This window comes from Rhea pennata, chromosome 2, assembly GCF_028389875.1.
Source record: "Rhea pennata isolate bPtePen1 chromosome 2, bPtePen1.pri, whole genome shotgun sequence".
Classification (NCBI taxonomy): Eukaryota; Metazoa; Chordata; class Aves; order Rheiformes; family Rheidae; genus Rhea; species Rhea pennata.
Genome location: NC_084664.1, coordinates 80,434,160 through 80,456,208, shown reverse-complemented (window position 1 = coordinate 80,456,208; position 22,049 = coordinate 80,434,160). Strand labels below are relative to the sequence as shown.

The following is a 22,049-nucleotide window of genomic DNA, read 5'->3' as shown; positions in this document are numbered from 1 at the left end:
AGCTGGGGCTTCCAGCATCCCTAGTCACCTGCAAAATCTCAACTTTGAGACTAAATAAGACTGCACACATGGAATGATATCATATTTATACTCCCTGCTTGCAAGAATCTTTGGTAAGAATATGCAAAAGCTTTCACAGTACTTCAGAGCAAACTTTAGTTATTAGAATAGGAGGAGACAGAAATAAACTGTGTTCAAGTTCATTAATGAACTCAAATATCCCTATGATTGTCTAAAAACCACACTCCTGCTATTAAAACAAATATTCAGACTCAGTCAAAGGCTAATAAAAAAATGCCCAGGCTCATGCTATTTGAAAATATTGGAGAAGGTGACTATTTGGAAGCACTGTGAAATAAACATTTAATTTAAGATCTTCTCCATGCAGAACTCAATCATTTTCCACTTTGCAAAGCTAAATACTTCTGAAGGGCCTGTCTTTTTCACAAACACTTGCCAAATTTGTGAGCACAGGCTATTAAAAATTCATAGGACAGCTCATACCAGACTGAATATTACATAATTTTAAATACCACTAACAACTAGCTGCCTCTCACTAGATTTTCCACTACCCCAGCAACAAGGCGCACCCACAGGCCAGCTGCAGAATTCCACAAGTCTTGGCCAAAAAATGGGAAATTATGGTCATTCCAGGCCTCAAGCAGAAGAAGCATTACCAAATATCACCGAAGGGCTAGCACAGAGCCCAGTACTAAAACTCTACTTTGTTCTCTACGAGATTTTAAGGGGACAGCAATATAAGGGATTAACTTCCAACAGAGACATGGTTGAGAAATCTAATCTCTGCCTTCGCAGCAGCGATATCAGCTGTTTAGTCATTTAGAGGCAGACTGTGGTCATTAGGTTGTTATCTGACAAGTTTATGGACTCCTTGATACTCCCTAAGTGTTTGCATACAGTTACAACCAACAAATTTGAAAGGGCTTTTTGCAAGTCAGCTGGACTGGAGCTTCATACCGAAGTCATGTGCGTATCCCAGGCTGCAACCCCTGATGAAGCCTAAGCCTGTATTTGTTTCCCGGCAAAGTCTGGACGCTGTGAGCCTAATTTCATTTGTTCTGTCTTCTGCTTTTTTCCAGGTTTTTCTAGTTCAGGTTTAGTAACTCCCCACAATTTATATTCTCTTCCACAAAAAGCATTTCATTCTGGATATTGTAAGGTACAGAGTTCAGGTGCCAAAGGACCTTTACAAGGCAGAGAAGCATGCAAGAAATGTGCTCCAAAATGACCAAAAGAGATGCAGGCTGCCTTTGCTCAGAGGGATACTGTGAAATGCCTGTGTCTCGATTCACATTACGGCCAGCTGGCCCGAGGTACTCGAGCAGGAGGTGGGGAAGAGCTTCTGAGACTATTATTCTAGTAGTAGATATTTAAGGTTAAAAACGGGCTACCGCTTTCCAGCATAGTCTCAACCACTTTAAAACTGAATAGATTCACTCCTTCCCCGGCTTGTGCCACGAAGCACTAAATCCACTTGTTTAAAGCCTGCTCGAGCATCATCCTAACAGCTATGTCAGGCTATCACGCAAAGCCCTGGCAATCGGCGGGGTTATTGCCAGCCCTGCAGGTAACAGAGGTCTCATACGCCTTTTTCCACCCTAGCTGACTTCCCAAGACTCCTTCTCCTCCCTCAGCGCCACGATAACGTCTCTGGGAGTCACATTCTCCAGGAAGAGCCCCCGGGGTGCTCCCCCACCTGACACGGAGATGCTGGTGAAGTCCTCCTCCTACCTCAGCTGCGGTGGAAGCCGAGCTCTGGACTGCCCTGCGTGAGCGCCTCGGGGCGCAGCAGCCCTGCAGACCTCAATAAGTGTTTTGAAGCGTTGGCTATTTCCGCAGGGATAATCCTGCCTGGTGAAGTATGCAGACAGGATGACAGTGCCCTTTTTGAAGTCTTTACCAAAGAAATATTGGTGTATTTTAAGCGTGCAGTGCCAGTTTCAATCTCTTTATCCAAATAGCAGCATTGCTGAAAATCAGGTCACTTAGTTTTCTAAGCAGAGTGTTGGGTGCATGAAATCAGGCATTCAAGTTGAAAAATAAAAACAAAAAAAAAAGAGAGAGAGAGAAAGAAAAAGAGAGAGAGAAAGGAAAAGAGAAAGCCAATGAGAAAAAAAAGAAAGAGAAAGAGAAAGAGAAAGAGAAAGAGAAAGAGAAAGAGAAAGAGAAAGAGAAAGAGAAAGAGAAGAGGACAAAGAGCAAGAGAAAGAAAGAATGAGTGAGTGAAAGAAAGAAAACTGTCATGCTGCAATTTTATGTAAAGAAAGAACTCCCTGAAAAAAAGCCTCTGTGAAGTGTCTCAAAAGTGAAATACACTGCAAATAGCCTTAAATACTTAAGGTAAATACTCACGCGGTGTTTAATCTGCCCTATGTCGCTACCCACATAACCACAGTTTGCAAGAGTGTGGCCCTCTTTGCACCCCGCTTCAAAGACTAACCCTAAATCCGACAAAAAAGGAGATGCATTGCCTCCCACTGCGAGATGCCTGGCCCAGCGCTGTCGCTCTCGCTCAGCCTCTGCTCCTACCCCTGCGCCTGACAGACCTTGAAAATAAATTGCCTACAACTATTTACTGCTATGACCTAAACACTAGTATGCCTTCTAGTTATTTGCACTACCATTGCCACACATTGGTTTTGAAGTAGCTCTAGCCATTATCAGCTGAGTGCTTTTAAGCACTTTGTAACAAACCTTTCCAAAACCAGGACTCTTGAAAATTTTGGTGCTGAGCACCATTTAAGTGAATCGGCACAGTATTCAATGGCTGTGCCTCTCCACTACGAGGCAGAAGCAGGGAGAAACACGAGAGTTCAGATGCAGTTTTCATATGCGGAGAGGCAATGTATCAATCACTCTGGAGGAGCTCTGAAAGAGCAGTTTGCAGAGTGGTGCTTCAGGAGAGCAAGCTTAAGCGCAAGATTTCAAAGCGACACAAGACTTATCTGCTTCCCAGCCTCTTCAGGATTTTAACTGCAGTGCTCTTCTCACAGAAAAAGAAACAGATCTAGAGACCACTGAGAAGGTTTTCTACAACAAGTGGGGTTTTTTTTCAGTTTTTTAGAGCTCATGATCGATATGTTCATCCTAAAGTTTCCATTCGCTTCCAGAAGGCTGAACTGGAGAGCTTCCACAGGTACCTTTCTGCTTGGACAGCAGGATGCCTGCAGCGTGTTAAGCACTTTGCAAGTTGAATACTCATGATAACTGGATTTACTGGGATAGCAGTGGCAAAAAATTACAGCATGTTCATCAGCCACAATATAGTAGGAAAAAGAACTCACTCAACATTTGAGATTTTATGCTTGAAAACTGAGCTGATAGGATGGAGATGAGACCCTGGAGCACAGGCAGCATCAACTTGTCTTCTTTGGAGAAAGATAAATTATTTCCAAGTTTTATATTTCAAATTGTGCTCTATAATGAAAAAGTCCCTAGAATTAGTCTCTTAATATTGCTCTCTTCTGTCAGGACTGATTTGTCTGCCCAATTAAATTTCTTATGTGCATACAACTTACTAAAAGTTTCATTTAGCAAACATTTTCACATCCCAGGAAAGGGTTAAATGACCACAAGAAGAAGAATGGCCGCACTAGGACTTGCTATCACCCTCACCTTTAGTATAGTCCATCAGGCAAGGACCAAAACATGGATGCTAACCCGTAAATTAACAGTGCTCCAATTGCCACAGCCAAGCTTTTCGATCTGCTGTCCAGCTTCATGTGAAGTGGGGGAAGGTCACCCTCAGACGAAGACACCAGGTGTCTTCTGAAGTCCCACCGCCTTCAGCATGGGCAGTGTGCTCAGCCCAAAGTTGCCACTGCACTAGCAGGTTCCCAGGCACGAGTCATCTCACGTCCCCTGCAGATAAGCTCTCTAAAACACGCATTCCTCCCAAGGCGGGATTGCCACACTCCAAACTAAAGGAAATGCTGTTGCCACAAGCTGCCTCACCCACACTGCCCAAAATAAACAAACTCATACTGAGCAAACCACTGCATCTCCTTACTTCATTGATTCACACCTCTGTTTTCAAAAAGCAATGGAAGCTTAGCATAAGGGAATGTATATAAGAATTAAGGAAACAACAGATTTGCAAACTCCATTTTTAGCATCAATTAGCTTCCACAGAGAACAAAAAGTGCTGAGCATCATTTTATTTTAGTGAAGTCTGCTCACCAGAATATGGATGCCTATTTCTACCATGAATGGCAAAAAAACCCACCCTTCTTACTTCTCGAAACACACCGTACAGTTGCATACATCCCCTTAAACACACATGCACACAGAGCCTCCTCCTGTCTCACCAAAGCCGGGCAAGCTGCGACACTGGTGCAAGGGGTTGCCAGCCCCATACCCTCTCCCTGCTGACAGCACGGCTCTGCCCCGGGCTGCTCTGCATCTGCAGCGCCACAAACATAGGGTGTTCTTGTCATGGTTACCTCCATCTGAACGTAAAAAAATACTACGTACAAGTGCCCTAAGGGCACACAGCGAAACACGGCTGCGGTCCCCACGGGCCCTGCTCGTTCAAGCCGAGGCCTCCCAGCTGAGCTGAGAGAGGAACTTCAATGTTTACTTTATATCATTTTAAAATTTCTGGGGACACATATCACACCAAAACATGAGAATTGCTGGTTTTTAATACGGTCCATTTGTCATTACTATATCTAAATTATGATAACTGATAGCAGCATTTGAAGACTATAAAGAAATAGTAATTTAAGCACACTGTAGCCTAATCTAAAATTATGTATGGGAACTAGTAACTAGCACATAAGTAACTGATTCATTTGAGAAGCGTAGCTAGTAATAATATATAGTAATAATATGTATAGTGAATTGCCAGAAAAATAATTATGTGATGATTATTTTGAGAGCAAATTAAAAAGTTGCACCTGAGCTATTACTAAGATTCATGTGAAATACTTGAGCTCTGAGACATATTAATTCATCAGTTAGGAACCTATTATTCCAAGACGAAAGCAGGAATGAAGATCAGCAGATTCATTATAGGCAAAGGTTTTGCCAAAATTATGGAGTCATATGAGCATCAAACTGAAACCAAAAGTACTTTGCATGTGTAATTCATCACTTTGCATGGAAAAAAGCTTGTCTGACAGACAGGAGATCAGAATAAAAATAAAATTTATACAATATTGATCAAAAAGTGATGGCTGTTTTCTGGGTTTTGTTAAAAATAACTGTGAAAGACTTTGAACTTGAGTCCTTCTCACTTGGAGGACCATATAGCTGAAGACCATGAAGACAGAGGCTCCCTGAAGATTACTAGTTCTGGGCAGACACCAGAACTACTTTAGCATAGGAGATTTTGTAAAAACAAATGCTTCTCACGTTTTCCAGCATACTCACAGCTCAAGGCATTGCCAGATGCTGTCTCAATACATGTCACCCTGCTTTGAAGCCACCCATGTGAAGTGCTGACCTCCATGCGTGCGAGTGGCATGTTGCACAGCTGCTCTGCAGGAGTGTGCTCCGCAACGCTGTACACTTTATTCCTTTAAGCTGGTCCACTTCCAGTTTCTAGGGCTGCAAACCAATCTAGAAAACATGACCAGGTTATGACCCAATATAGTCTCGCCTTCCTGAGCCCACAAGCCGCTGGGACAGTTGGCTGCTCTGTACAAGCTGGTGATGCACTGCAAGCTAGGCAGTGTTTGGTAGGTAACATCTACAGCAACAACATCTGCTGTTAGACCAGCTAATGGAACTAGAAATGATATTGCTCCTACTTTCCTTAGAGTATTGTCTATAGCTGATTCATGTTATCCTTATTTGATACTCTCCTCCTGCTGGCCGTGAAGGTTTCCTCATCTGTTTTTCAGCCACCTCACACTGCTCTGCCCAGTAGCATAGATCCACTTGCCAGTGCCTCCAGTTTCAGTCCTGGCAGCTCCTCCAAGGCTCTTTCACACTGTTTACACAGAAACACTAATCCTATTAAGAACTGAGCAATGCAGAAGAAACATGAAATAGCTCATTTTAAGTGTAGTGTGTGTGTTTAGTTCATTTGATGCTCTGACTGCTTAAATCAAAAATACTGCCATAAATTTTTAGTGGTCGCATCTGCCCAATTCAGTGCACCAGCTCACATTCAAAGCATTTCTCCTATGTTCAGCTTAAGTGCATATATTCTTTTGGTCAAACAATAAAACCAGCTTGCAGACATGCTCGTGCAGGTACCCACTTGCAGCCAAAAGTCAGCCTGCCCTGGACTGAGATCTTTATCACACTCTTGTTATGCACACTCTGGAAGGGGGAATGCTGCTTCAGACAGCTGTTTTGCAGAAACTGAGATTAATTTTACAAGAAGGCCTCCTGTAGAAAGAGTTTGTAGGCTTCAAAAATAACCTGAAAAAATATTCGAGAAATGTAAGCACATGCCTCCTCTTTATTCATTTTGAGTTGCAACATCTCTTTGGTTTGTGTGCATAACTCCCCAGTAAGTGATTTAATTATTATTCTTCATTAGCCACAGCTTTCTAATCTGTAACTTAAAATTAAGTTCTTAAATCGGAAATGATTCAAATTTCCATGGTGCTTAATACCCACATCTTTCAGACTGTTTAGATCCAAAGACCATGTTCAATGGAGAGACTATTCCAGTTACAGGAAGGCATTTTTTGCCTCTCTCAAATGCTTAATACATTATCAACAAGTCTAACTAAAAAAAAAAAAAAAAAAAAAAAAAAAAAAAAAAATGCAAGGTAATAAAAGCCTTGCATTCAATTGCATTCAAATTCTCATTTTATTCAAACTTTGTCCCACTTTCATTATCTCTACCATGCATCCCCAAACCAGGACTATCTTGCCCTGCTTGTCTTGCATGTTTGTCTTTTTGGGTGCCTCCAGAACAGACACTTTTAGATGCTTTAAAAGTCAGATGCTATTAAGCAAGGAAGAAACCACCCTCCTCTGGACTTCAATCCTTGTGAAGAGAAGATGTGCCAAGATCTCAGTCCTGGAGAGAGTCCTGGAGAGTCCTGGAGTCCCAAGATACAGTCCCCTGGAGGGATTGTACTTTATTTTTTCCAGCACAACACTGATAACCTGTATTTCTCTAACCTCATGCCAAACAAGGAACTTGCAGCCTTAATTAAATATACAGTAGGAAGCACATGTACAGATTTCCAGCTCATGCTTTCTAGGAAAGAAGAAATTGTCATACTATCCGGATTTACACATTTTCTTCAATAGCAAAGGTTCTCAGCTACTATTTGTATACCTAGCAAACTTACCTGCCATCTCCTCAAGAACAGCACAAAGAGCCATGCCTACTTTTTAAAAAAAGGCATTAAGCTATTTAATTAATAAAGTCATCAGAGACTATTATTTATAGAGCTGTACGTTGATATTATATTCCTTTAATGTTACATATTTTTTAAAAAAAGTTACTTTAATTTGTCTTAGTTTCAGTCAAACTTGAGGCAGTACATAAATTACAGTACAAGAAATTGATACATTCGTTTTGAAATCTGAGAACTATCAATTTTACTTTGAAAGTGGATTCGCCAGTGCAATTACTAAATTCTTCGATATTTTTCTTTCCCGTCTCCAGGCTGCTCACAGCGCTGCCCATTCGAGAATGCACTGGGCATAGGCCCAAGTTGTAGGAGAACACCCTGCAGCCGGAATAGGGCTCAGCACATGAAGACCTGTCATAGACCAGACAATCCTCGAACTATGTATTTTCTTTCTTATGTTTGCATGACACTCACTACAACCACTGACAGCCAGCTTTATAATTAGGAACCAAATTTGGTTCTTGACTTTGCTTTTTTAAATATCAGCTACAATGTCAGCAGTACATTTCTGACTGCAGCATCTGACTCCACAGTTGCACCACAGAGAGGAGGAAAAACAGGAAAACCAGAAAAGCTTGTCCATCTACCTAACCCGGCATCTTCCTAGGTGACGAGTGCCATGGTATTCACAAGAACATTGCAAAAGCTTCCTTCCAAAATACACAATATCCAGTTTACTCTGCAAAACTTAAGATTAAATTAGAAATTTAAATGGATGATTTATTGTAGACTCCTTTATTCCATTATCTAACCATTAAAGTATTTTAAGATTTAGCATCTAGCTAACACAGTCCTCGTCAGCTTTTGTCTGTAGCAGCTCTATATTAAGCTGCAGCACTAGCTTTTCTCCGTTTTCTTTAAAAGGAAACAACCACAGATCCACTTGATACCCAAGTAGACAGCACGGTTTTAGGTTTAGATGTTAGAAGAAGCTGGTTAATTTTAAAAAAACGCTCAGAATTCTCCCAAATCTACACCATAGAGTGTGCAACTGCTTGAGGTGCTGAGGACGTGCCACTTTCTGTGTAACCTGGGCCTTGAACGCCAGAAGGGCGCTCCTATGAAATGAAGGCATATGCGATAATCATTAAATTGGTCTAACTTCATCTTGCAGTTAGCTGCTAAGGAAAGGCAGATCAGTATCTGGGATGCGGTTCTGAAGATACCTGCAGGCTTACAACTATATTAGAAAGCAGACTACGCTTATGTCTGTAGGATATCATTACGTATCATGCTTCTCCAGTAAAATTTAACCTTCTGCTAGTGACCAATGCACAAGCTACTCACCGCCACAATAGCACTCAGGAGTTATTCTGCACTGCCTTCCTGAAGAGCCATTGCATTTTCTCCTTGAAACTGCTGCCTTTTGGTCTTGTATGTAGTTTCACGCCAAACCAAAAATTTTGTACTGAAGGCAATGTATAAAGGTCCTGTTTCGCATAGCATCAAAAATACCTGCAGTTAAGCTCTGCAAGATTTTGGGCTGAATTACAACTATTTTCTAACATAGCTAAGAATATATTTCTTGTGATCACAATTATCAATGTCGGCACTTTATCACTTCTCAGCTTTTCACAGCTCTGTTGTAACGTCTTGTAGCATAGCCATGCTCAAAAGAAATGACATAAGTGCAAGTCTGAATGCTCAGCATCTTGGAAATCCTTTTACATTAATATTCCCTGACGCTTGGTGAAGGCATTTACATTTTCTACCGTACTTTAGCTTGATGCATTACATTAAGTTAGTCACTTTGGTCGGTCTCACTTCCTGCTTCTCACAGTAGCACAATGTATGTTTTTTTCAACAGCATACACTTAGCACAGAAAATCTCATGTTCCAGACTTTCTTTTTGTAATCTTATTTAGAATGCATATTTATATTTACTTTTGACTTTTTTTTCCATTTTTTTTAAACAAAGCATGACATTCAAACTACTAGGCTTACCGGTTTCACTTTAGTCACTGGGGGAGAATTTTCAAATTAACAGGGATCAAGTATACAATGATTGCTGGCAAGCAAACAGCATTAAACACTTAGCTTTTATTTGTGTCTTACAAATAACTCTCTTCATCTTTTTCACCATTACTCATTTACATTCCTCTAATTGCTGTCTGAAATACCAGGGAGTCTTCGGCAATCTTTTAGTAAGAGCAGCACTATTTCCTAAAACTCTTCAGAAACGAGAGTTGCATTGCTTGAGCCAGATGAAGAATCACAGGTATGTATCCATCAGTGAGCACTGTCACAGGGAGCCTACTGCACTACTTAAGCACCACATTTTGCTAGGAAGTTACACATATTCAGGGACAGTTGACGTCCTAGATGATTAACGCAGAATTTGCTTTTCCATTTCAGTGATGCAAGCTGACAGAGGGTGCTTCAGAATAAAAACGATCTTTATTGGATTTTTTTTTCATGTGTGCCAATAAGATAATGATTAGCTTTGAGAAATCCACTTTGCAAATGCAAAGTGTTTTTAAGAATCCCCAGGGAAGAGCCACGCAGGAAATAAGCCGTACCATATCATGTGTTAAGCTGCTGGATATGTCAGCTGAGACAGCAGACTCCTGCCTCTAGATTGATTGCATAAGTTTCTTTTTGACATCTTCACTGACTGCACTTTTTCTCTTCTCTTCCTTGCTTTTGGTTCAGGGTATAGTGGCATGGCCGACAAGCCATGTTCCAGCAAGGGTTACATAAGGCTGGCTGCTAGCTACTCCATTTGGCAAGTTTTAGAATAAGCAGCCAGTGCAATCCATGCATTGCATTGAGAGATTTATGTTCCAACCAAGCAAGGCAGAAATCCAATTTAATAACTACTCAGCCAGAGCCCTTCTAAGCTAGCAACTATGGAGAATGGAGAGGAATAAACAATGTAAAAAGAATCTAACGAAAACTAGAAATTAGGGAAAGTGATTGGTTTCACATTTCCTTTTCATAAAATAGCTTGGTATTTCTTTTGCATTTAAGTATCACTAGGAAGTCTGTCCATCCTGGAGCTACCAAATTTAAACTCACAAAATGAAAGCAAAACAGAAATAAGTTTGCAGTCAGAGTTGCAGTCAGAGTGGGACACAGCACCTTTCCCCTGCCCTCACCAGAGGGCTGGCTGGTGGTGTGCAAAGCAGAACATAGTTAATACTGGACATGGCCACAGTCCCATTTCTGCTGTACCCAATGCCAGTTAGTTGTTTTAGATTATATTACTTTTGATGCAGACTAGCCCTCCATCAAGGCTGTATGTATGCCAGTTTGCAATTTTGGTCAACGCTGGCCATATAACAGAAAGGAGCTTTCTTTCCAAGACCCACATGCTGCCCAGCACGTTATTTATAGAGAGCTCTTGGAGTCAGTCCTTCAGATTAAAGAGCCCTCTGTCTAGGGCTATTTAATCTAACCAAATAAGGCCAGTAGGCATCAATATTAAGTATGACTAAGCTATTTGGAGATTCAAATGAGAGACGTCTTTCAAAGCAACGGAGACTTGAGAAGGAAGAGTGGTGTTCATTTTTCAAGACAGAGCCATAAATAAAAAGAAGCATCAACAGGCAGTTTCTGCTAACTATTCCACCACCGAGACATGTCAATAGTACCCCACAATTCAGACCAGAACTGGTGTCCCATTTTTCTGTCCCCTCTATTAGCACATACAGGAATCCATCCATGGCTTGGGACATCCATATTTTAAAAGGAGTAAAAAGATATTAGATAATTTCCATGCCATAGCGTGGCCATCTTAAGAGTACTTGCAACCCAAAATCTTCATTTAAGTCTCTTATCTTTCACCATCCCTCCTGACTCTCAGGTATTCCTTCAATTTTTAATCACAGGTCACTGGTAAAGACTGCCACAATCAAGTTTGTTCTACAATTTCTATTTAAAGCAGAATAAAGTCTTTTATTTTTCAAAAAATGCTGATTTCATTGTCCACTTTCAGTTCACTGATTTTTCATTATGAAAGTCCAAGTCTTCTACTTAATTATTCATTAGCTTTGCAAAGGCATGATTCAAAATGTTTTTTTTTTCCAAAGATTAGACTAATCTCCACTGAAATTTCTGTGAGTATATGGAAGAAGATGAGGGGGGGTTTTATGTTAGTTGCCAGCAACTGCAAACTCTTCTCATGTCATACCTTTCTCCTGACAAAATCAGATGTGATCCACTTTATACAAACACCAAAATCAGAGACATGAAGAATTATTCCCCTTATTCAGTACAATTTAGGTGAATTATGCAAGACTGCCATCAGACTACCATGATCTGTCACATCCTCCCATTCACACCTAGTTTCACACTTGAAGCTGATCCCAGGTCTGTCTCTTCTGTAAGTCTTAGGTCCCCTAATCTCACCTCCCAGTCATCCCTAAAATCTCAGCACGCTCATCTGGGACAGGAGCTACCTTCTCAAGGCAAAATACGCCATCCTAGAGCAGGGAGACCTATGCCTTGGTACAAACTTCCACGTGCTTCCAGGTGCCATCATAGCACAGAGTGTATCACAGCAAAAATGATAGATGAGATCTTCCCTTCCAAGACCCAAATGCCAACAAGCGTTACCGCAAAAATCTGTAACATGATTCAAAATCATTAGCATCGCTCTTTCTATGTTTCAGGCATTCACAAAAGCCTGGGGACAGAGGAGGCCAGAGCCCAGGACCTGCTCAAACGCTTCCAGTTGCTGTTGCATGTGCTTTGCAAGGCCACCTCATCTGTGCCCCAACTTCCTCCTTTGCAAAACAAGAGAATATTACTTACCTTCCTCAGAGAAAACCTCTGGCTCTTGCCAATAGGTGCCATGGAAGACTGAAAGCATTTTTTGCTTGTTTTAAAAAACAATTTGTTTCCATATGAATCCTTCAAACCCAAATCTCTTCATTAGAGAAAATTGTTTCTCTAGGTAATGGCACTATCCTGTTACTGTTGCTGAAACATTATCTTTGTATCACACTGCTATATCAATTACAACAAAATGACTATCATAATGAGTAAGCCACTCATCTAGATTTTGCGTACTGTGCTAATAGTATAATATGGAGGTGCAAAGCATCTCTGAATATTTTCAGGTCTTACGGTAAAGCCACTTTTGGAACCAAGCTCCTGCATATTTATGGCTCTAGGCTGAGAACATCTGTACATGGACATTTTGATTTATAATTCCAAATGTATACATTTCAGTCAGCTTTTGCTTCATTTGACAAGAAGGATTATTTCTTCAAGTTAAGAAATCTCAGATGTATCCAGCTGGATAAAGATGAAACTGCTCTTTGGCAGCCATCTTAGTGCTTTATTAAAGACAGACATAAGAGAACAAAGTAATTTTGCTTAAAAAGACAATTGTGAATGCCTGAAAATTTACAACAAGCCCCTTTTAACCATTTTCACTAGATTTTCATGTTTCAGGCTGTGACATCATGGGCAATACTATATTTATACTGAGTTTACTCTTAAGAAGTATGTCTTTGTTAAAGGACATCCCCTTTAGGAGTCATCATTCAAATAAAGGCAGGTGCAATATGAAGTTCTAAACTGGTTCACTAACTTTCTAAGACATTTTTAAACATTATGTAAGTTTGGAAATTCTAGATTATATTTATCACAGAGATTGCAGAAGCTGCCTTTCCTGTCTATAGACGTGAGCTGCAGTGCCTTACAGCATTATAATTAGGGCAAGTTATGAAAATGAAAAGTTTTTTTCTGTAAGTGTGTGATTAAATTTCAACACAGACACAGCAATGCCATGCTCAAGCTAGTTTGCATACTGAAGTTTTTGAAACTTTGACAAATAATTAAGATTAGCAGCTCCTATTTGGCCAGATAGAAAATATCCGCAGGTATGAAGAGCAGCCTCTAAGGTCTCAGTCCTTGGTACCTGCAAGGTACCTTGGGTACCTTGGGGCAAGCAACTCCAAAGGACCATGCTCAGACCATGGCTGGTCCAAAGTCACCAGCTCAGAGCAGGAACCCCAAACTTTGTGTCTCCTGACATTTTTTATACAAAGTACACTGCTTTCTATTTGATGCATTCTTTTTCTTTAATACAAGTAGGTGAAGGACATACACATGCTACTGTGCTGACTGTCATGACAAGCCTCTTCATAATAGCGAGAGCTGAATTGTACAGATCCTCTCTGGAAGGAATTGCTGGCACAGTCGTCACCAGTCTCACTCTGCCTCCATGACGGTTACATGGGGAAAAGTGCACAAAGCTAATGCTTGTGGAAAATTTCACATCAGGTTCTTCTGAGCAGGCTCACAACCTCTTTTCTAGTCAGTGATTGGAAAAGAAATTTCTCTTAATTAAAAAAAAAAAAAAAAGGATTTTTGGATGAATCTCAAAAATATTCATTTTTGAATTCAATCAATCCATGTCAAGGTTCAAACTGTGTTATAGAGGAAAAAAACCTATGAGTAGTGTCTTTTTTAAAACTGAAAGAAAACTACTTTCATTATTAGATTTGTCAGAAGCCAGTCAGGAAAAGTGTCATGCATGCCAAATAATCTGAGAGCTCCTTCTTGAGAAAGGAGTAAGGTTCATGTAAATAAATCGGGTCAAATCATAACCATATGATGCTCAGTTTTGTATGAACTCAGTTTCTATGAACTCTCGCAAACATAAGCTGGCAGTTCAGAATTTTATCATAACCTCAAAGTGTTTGGCATTTCTTTAAAGAAACAACTCTAGGTTTTTCACAAAAATAATCTGAGCTTTTATTTCTATTTTTTATTTCCAATTTTAGCAGGGAAAGTCTTGAAAGAGTCCTAAGCCCAGAGGACACTTTTTTGTTTCTTAAAAGATGGTTTCTTTGCCTGGTTGCTTGAGAGATCATGCATTTTTAATGCTTATAGCTCAGAACACTGCATGCTTAAAGGAGAGAAAAATATCTGATGCATTCATTAAGAAAATTAATGCCATATCATATTAGTCACCCATACCCATTAGCCTGATATTCAGAAAAAAATAAGAAATACAAGTTCTTTAAGTTCATATTTAATTTGATGAGTGTGTCTCCTTAGCATGCTTCATTTTAACAGAGTTTGGCGTTTTTTTCAGTAAGAAAGATCTTTTAAGAGTCTCCACAGAATCTGTTATTTTGGTAAGTTAGGTAGAACGCATCACCGCAAGATGATCTGTGCTCTTAGTTCTCTGTCTTCCAAGCTTCTGGAGTGTTTTCACAGAAATTCCTTTGTTCATTTGCACTTAACAGATATTTTTGGTGCTCTGAGAGGTTCTCCAGCTGGAGCACTATAACAATCATTTGATTTTAGTTGTGTTATTTACAGCACAGGAACAATTCACACTGAAAATATGGGAATTTGATGGCAAGCCATTTCAAATGTTTCACCTGGATATTTTCATCCATCTTTTCTCCAAACTCCTTCTTATTTTTAGCGATTGGCAAATAACAATTTGCTATCATCAGGCTAGATTAAAACAAAAGAAGTTCTAAAATTTGTTCAGAATAATGCCACCATATTATTTGAAACCATTTATATTGAAACCATCAAGTAAATCACATATAAATCAATGTGCAATTTTTGATAGAAGTTTGCTCACTTGTTTTTAAGTTCCGGTTTTTATTTTCATGAGCTACATTTTCAGCTCTTGGGAGTTTTTTGGCATGATCTTTTTGCCTTTTCTACCAGTACTACAGAAAACAGTGCAAAGTACAAACTCAGTCTTTACAAAATGCCACCACTATTGAGAACAATTTTGCTGGTTAACTGAAAGAGCCACACAGAAATGCTTAGAAAGGCTAAACAAAAGCTAATAACCTACAATGAGAATCTTTAATTCTGTACTTTTAAATGAGTATTAAAATAGGAAGTTTTATATTTAAGAGAATGAAATCTAGTTGAGATCTTTGATTACACATCTAGTATTTGCTTCAAAGGCTGATATCTGAAAACAAAAAGGTACAGGATTAGGTAACCCCACAAAATATGTAGAATACCATAGACTTCATTGAGGCCCATACATGGAGGACAGGCTCAGGGGATAAACCCAAGAAGATGACAAAAATCTGTTTTCAGCCAAATATGTTTAGGAGTGAAGTAATAACTTGTTATTACAAGTGCAATGCCCTTCCATTAAAATAAGAAAGATGCCAGAAGAGACAGAAAGATTCATGCACTGTTTGCCAGTCCTACTAGCGAAGTTGCGAGTTAGAGCTCAAAGTACTGAACTGGAAGCCCTGAAGTGTGTTGGCTTTGCTGAACCTCACATTTAACAAATTTATTAAAAATTACCTGTTGCATTTGCAGCCCAACTCTATGACATCTACAGGTACTCAAATATGATCCCCAGCTTCCAGAATATGCTCACTCTAGCAAGCAATTGTTGGACAATACTATTATCAATGGTATACCTATATGGATATCAATGCTTGCAAGTTCATAGCCATGGAGAAGTTTTGCAGCTGTGTATGACTGCCTGACTGTAGAGAGCAACTACCTCTCTTCTAAACTGAGCATCACCCTCCTCAGACTGCTTTAATGACCTTAAAACACTACTTAGAAGATTATTGACAGCACAGTCCTAACAGTTTTGAAAATACAGTACCGTTTCTCCACTGCAAGGGCATGCAGACAGGCATGGGGATTTACAGCCTCCCTTTGCATAGCACATCAGCACAACGCTGTGGAGCAGAACCTGCCACAGGGCTGAGGAAGATCTGATGCATATGATTAAGCATGTGGAATGAAAATATTAATACTCGGTTCAAAAAAAAACGGTGTAACAAGTAACTAAATATTTGACTACAAGAGGATAATGTAAAATAAAAGGGCTGACCTTCTACTAGTGCTCCGTGACTCTACCTTAGACTAATGTTTGAGGAAATACAAAGCCCTGTCTTCCCTCCTGTAACAATGCAAAGAAGCTGATATATCTTTTAACAGACAAGATGAGGGAGCAATGGCAAAGCAGCTTTGGGTACAGACACATTTTTGTATCAAAAAGAGAGACATACAGCAGTGAATGCAGTTCAATTTAGCAGGAAACAAGGTTTAGCATCTTTAAAGAGGCAATGAGATAAGAGAAAAGACTGTTCTTCCTCCTTCTTATGGAATAAATTTAGTACTGGAAACATATAGCAAGCTTTCTCAACCTGCCCTGCCAGTATATGTCACTCCAGACTTGAAACTAGCAATCCTAAAACAGAGTAAATGTCATTCTGCATTCTCATTTAGGTGCTGGCATTCCCGTTCAGGTTGGGGGACATCACTGACCCTGTCGATCTGTGCCCACTCACAGCTGACGGGTGTTCAGAGGTGACAGCAGGGCATCACGGAGCTGTCATTTTCCCGTTACGGCCCATTTAAGAAGATGAGCAACCTTGCAGTTCTGAAAACGCCACGCTCCATCGCCGATCTGGCTCTGACTTGGGAGAATATCAGCATCAGGGATCTCCGCACACGTTTATGGCATTATGGGCCAAAGAACCAACCAGTCACATCCTAAAACATCTCTCTGTACTGAAATGTCAATATGTACATGAAGCCATTTCCCCGCATTTTTCTTTCAACCTAGGCTTTATTTCAACTCTATAGCAATGTTTTAGAACGCAGAAATATTAAAGCATTAGGGAACAGATGTGGACATTACAAATATATCTGCTAAGTAAAAGCTCATATGTAGAATTTGTGAGTTGAAGGTCCTGAGGAAAGTTAAAACCACAGATTTAACCAAAGCCCTCCATCCAGAGCAGGAGCTACTGAAGTGTGAGGAATTAATGTAACTCAGCAAGTGAAGTTACTCACTGCAGTTGTACATACTGAGCATGGTCTAACAGCAAACACATGTAACCAGGCAATGCCAGGTTACTCTGTCGGTCTTTACACTTTTTGGATTATTCAAGTATTGCATAAGTATCCGGCAAATGGTAGGTATCTCCGCAGTCCCCAAGATGAACCATCATTTCAGGATGCCACTGCCTACTTCTGAGGTCAGTCTGCATAAATGTTGAAAAGGGAAATGCTTTTATGTGTAGCAGAGTTTGGCAGTGAAAGGGAAAGGACAAAAGGGCGACCCTTTCCCTTGAGTACATTCCTGAAAAAAAGATGTCTCTTATCTGCCACTACTACAGATACGGGACATGACCGATCACCTCCCTCCCACTTTCTTTCCTGCATTTGTTTACCATGTTCCTCACTGAGGGAATATTGAGTAAATTAGTGCACAAGGGAGTGCAGACCAGCACACAGAAAAGGAAAAGCATCCTCTGCTCTAACCAAGAAACTAAACTAATATACACAGGGTCAGTATGGTCCATCTTGCTGCTTAGCTGTTATCACGACATGGCACCTCATCTCTATGTTCAGCATGTAAAGTGTCCAGTTCTGGTATTATCTGGTACCAGTTAATACTGTTTTCTTGCTTCCTTTCCAAAGGCATAAAACAAAAGACTGCAGGAAAGATGTTTCCAGGTGAGAACAAACCAAGCAGGATATTTACTTTTGATATACTACTTGAGGGGTTGAGGAGAGGGGCAGAAGAGAAGACAAAAAAATAAATAAATAAATGACAGGATAATATAGGAAATACAGGAAATCTACCTTTCTTCGTGTTCGAAAGGAGTAAGATAGGCTGCCACAAGCACAGCTGTCACCTCTTTCTCGTGGGGCCCCTGCACATAAGAAGTCCTCCCCACCCACAGTAGACCATGTCCCACTATGGTCAGGGCTGTGCAAAGGTCTAAGATGTTCTACTGACCTAGATGAGAAATGCACAGCATTAGTGAAATAACAGAACAGCAAAATAGTCATCAACAGAAGTAATGCTTCTCTTTCCAACTGGCAGCAGCAATTCCAACCCTCAGAGGAGGACGCTGGGGCTCTGCATTGGTTTGGCCGGTAGCCTGACTTGCTCAAAGTGCCATGTTTCACTGAGGCAGCAGCATGGTTTGAACGCATGTGACTAGAGCCAGCAAGACCTCAAATGAAATTTAATAGCAAAGTGTATAGAAAAGGCAGTATATTCAACTTATTGTTGGTAACTATTCAATATCATTTGGTCAAGATGCATAGCTGACCAAGCAATCTGAGCAACCTGTATTTGCCACTACATTCAGTGGAAGAGGTGCATAAAAATTGTTAAATAGTTTTAAAAAATTCTCACCTTGAATTTAATCTAAAGCAGTTAGAAAATATGATTATTTCAGTTATTCATCAACAGAAAATTTGGATTTCTTCCTTTTAGACTGCTTTAAGAGATATCTGAAATTATAGTAATAACTTATGTCTGCATTACTATTTTTATAATCATTTATACAGCTGCAGCCTCATAAACTAGATATTATACGCTAGAACTGATTTCTAGGCATGTTTCTCATGGGACACAACACTGGCCCATGAGGTGTAATAAAAAGCACAATCTCTCATTCTTCACTGCACATTTTGCTGAATATCCCATTTTGGTTCATACATTCCCTTTCATAAATCACCCTCTTCCTTCATTGCAAATGCACCTCCACTTTTATGAAACCCAACTGTCAAGGACTTCAGCAACAACAGCATCCCAAAATCCTCCCAGATTTGGGCATTTTCCTATCCATTACACTGCTTATGATATTAGAGTATTACTACATGAAACATGGCTGCCTTAAAGTATAGCTGTAACACTTTAAAATGGGAATGCAGTAAGAGTTAGAGTTCGAGAATCGTGCGCTCAGTTCAGCTGGAAAACATACAAGTATACTATGATACAACCTCATTATCAGAGTTCAGGGAAAGGGCATTGCTAAAAATGAAGAAAAAGTGTCTTGATTTACAAATATATGCAGCATTTGCTGCAGTATGTTAAACTGTAACAGAAGTCATTTTTAATCAACTTCTTTTACAGAGGAACTCACGATGGTACGGCATTTGTGCTGCTAAGGAGAAACCCAAAAAGGGCACACACAATATAAACCTTTTGTGCTACCTTTTATTGAAGCTCATGCCAGTCAAAGGAAATGACATGGTATGTTGATGTACAAAATTCTGCTCCAGTTACTTAAATCAAGATCCTCAGTCCTTGTTCTTGCTTTCTCATCACCACCAACCAGCCCGCAGAAAGCCTGGGAGATGCCCTCAATGGTGACTGAGTTGCCCAAAATACTGTATGTCAGCAGGGTTAAGCATGAATAAGCATGAACTTGGATTCATGCTTATACATGACAGGGTAGAATATCAAAAAAATACAAATCCATATTTTCATAGCGGGGACATGTCAGGCAAGTTCTCAGCTGATACAATTCAAAGCACTGATTTTGCCCATTTACAAGTAATAACCAGCTGCTCCATAGCAATCCTATTGGATGCTGCATAAAGGCTTTTGATAGAGAATCAATAGGCTTTTGTGAAAAGAGTTCTGTCAAAGTAATTTCTGTTGACCTGCTGCTCTGCTATTCCCAAAGCTGCCTAAGCAACTTCCAGACCATGTCTGATTGCTCTCCTATTGAAAAATTCCATGCAGCACAGAGCACATACCACATCAACTTATTTTTTTTTTAATTCCTCATTGGAATGAAAGCAAAGACACATGTATTTACCATGATAAAAATTGGATCAAAATGTTTGATTTAAAAGTGAGCTTCTTCAGTTTGGGAGTCTGGGAGAAGAGCAGCAACTCATTTCTCAAGTCCCCTCTGAAGGATCAGAGAGGGCAGAAACTCCTTCACATGCTCCACAGCTTGATGACTGGGGCTGCTGCTGGTGACACATGAGATTCAGTTTCAGGTTCCTGCTCTGCCTCATTCAGGGTGACCCAGAATAAAAAAGCTCTGTCTCGACATACACTTTGAGCTCTGGGTCTCCTGCAGTTCAATCTGTCCATTAGCTAATGTGTACAACATCGTGCAAGGCAGCCTTCCTTCCCCAAGTACAGCAGAGTACCCTGGGTGACGTGTGTATCTAGATGGAAAAGTCTGTAAAAACACATGCGGTTTCACAAAAAACAGTGCAATCAGTTTTGATTTGAAGCACTATGGCTACCTCTGTTCGATGCACTATGCAAGGAGGAGGAATGAGTGGAAAAGGGCGAAACTGTGCAGCAATTTTGTAGTTCCCAGGCAAGTCTCTTCTCAACCTCATAGTATAAAAAATGATGGCACCAATCCAAATATCTTCTTTCCCCTGGATGCCAGCTTGTAATCCAGTCTCTGGCAGAGATCCTGAGGTTGCATAAACAAGCACTAAGGATTTGCTTTTTCCCTTTCTCACCTGAAGCTTTGAAGATATTAATCTTATTTTTACCCACATAAAGACTTCTCCAGTTTTGGGCACAGCATTAGTTAACTTTCTGTTGCTAAGTAGACAATCAGGAAAGGGCTCACAGGATTATAAGGATCATGTATCCATGGTGATTTTAATAAGAAATCTTACTTGCAGTAGAATAGATAGAAGCAAGAAATAGAATCAGGCTTCATGGGTGATTTATTTTAATTCATCTCCTAGGAAGTAGGATATTTCTGTTACTGGTTTGATTTGAAGCCAAAAATTTTAAGCCTGGATCAAATTATTAAGATTCAAATTCAACTACATTCTGCTTTCAGAAATGGGGAGACTATGGCTATCTTTATCTTAAAATACCGGTCCTCTTTGGTAAATTGCTTATGATTTATTATACTAAGGTTTGACACAGTCATGAGGTGAACATTATCAACATTAAGTATCTTACTTCCTTTCTTTGCCTGTAGCTTTCTGGAAGAACAGTATTTATGGTACTTCAGTTCCTCACCAAGGCCCCCAGTGTTTACTAGTGCTCCGATAAAGTAGCATAATACACATACACCTAATTTCAACTATCCTTCAGTGAGGCAAGGACAGGAATTTTGTTGCATATGTCCAGATGCTATGTACATAGAGAGCTAAAGAGTTACAACTTTCATTTGCAGCTACATTTAAATCAATAATTTTTAAGAATTTGTATATATGTGTGTGCATGTGTATATATACATATATATATATATATATATATATATATACACCCCTATATATATGTGTACACACACACACACACACACTCATATATTTGTTCCATGAGTATGAGCATCCCATGTCTACAAAGCCTCTTTTTGGATCAACTGCTTAACATCTCTCACTGGCAGCAGCTGACCACTACGTTTTCTGAAGCACAAGAAAGTTTATTGTTACGATGTATTTTCATAAGCTGTTCTATCAAGCTGTTTTACATTGTTCTTCAGCTCCATATTACATGCGATCTGGGTTAAACAAAGCATTTGGGTGAGCAACCCCCATGGGATCCTGCAGCTAAGCTGCCCAGCTGCAGATGTGTCTTAAGCAGTGATGCTGTTTCTCAGGCTAGAGAAGTTATACCATTTCCATGCGGTTCCACGTTTTCTACAGTTGTATTTTACTCAGTGTCGTTTCTCAGTCAAGGAGGAAGAAAACCCCCAAAAAACTCTCTCATGCACAAAGCTACACCAACAAACTAGAATCCGATGGAAAGATTTGAGAATGCAAAGAAAAGGGACCTGTTTGCCGTGAGCTGGACTCAGCAGGAGGGAGAAGTCAGGGTTAGAGTGTTAGGCTGAAAAGAGCTAAGCCCAGAATGGAAATGACGTTAAGTCTTCTGAGAAAAGGACTATGACAAATGACAGATCAGCAACACAGTGTTTGCATTCCTTCTGTAGTGGCCAATAGCGCTGTTCCCATAGCTACTGTATGTTGAGATGTATGATGTAGCTACAGCAACCAAGAGCC

At 40.0% G+C, this 22,049-nt stretch overlaps 1 protein-coding gene across 1 annotated transcript in view; it reads right to left on the bottom strand.

The window, feature by feature from the left end:
• The window catches only part of BASP1 (brain abundant membrane attached signal protein 1), a 50,660-nt gene that overhangs the window by 2,515 nt on the left and 26,096 nt on the right, over positions 1-22,049 (bottom strand). The gene's annotated exons all lie outside the window — the stretch shown is intronic.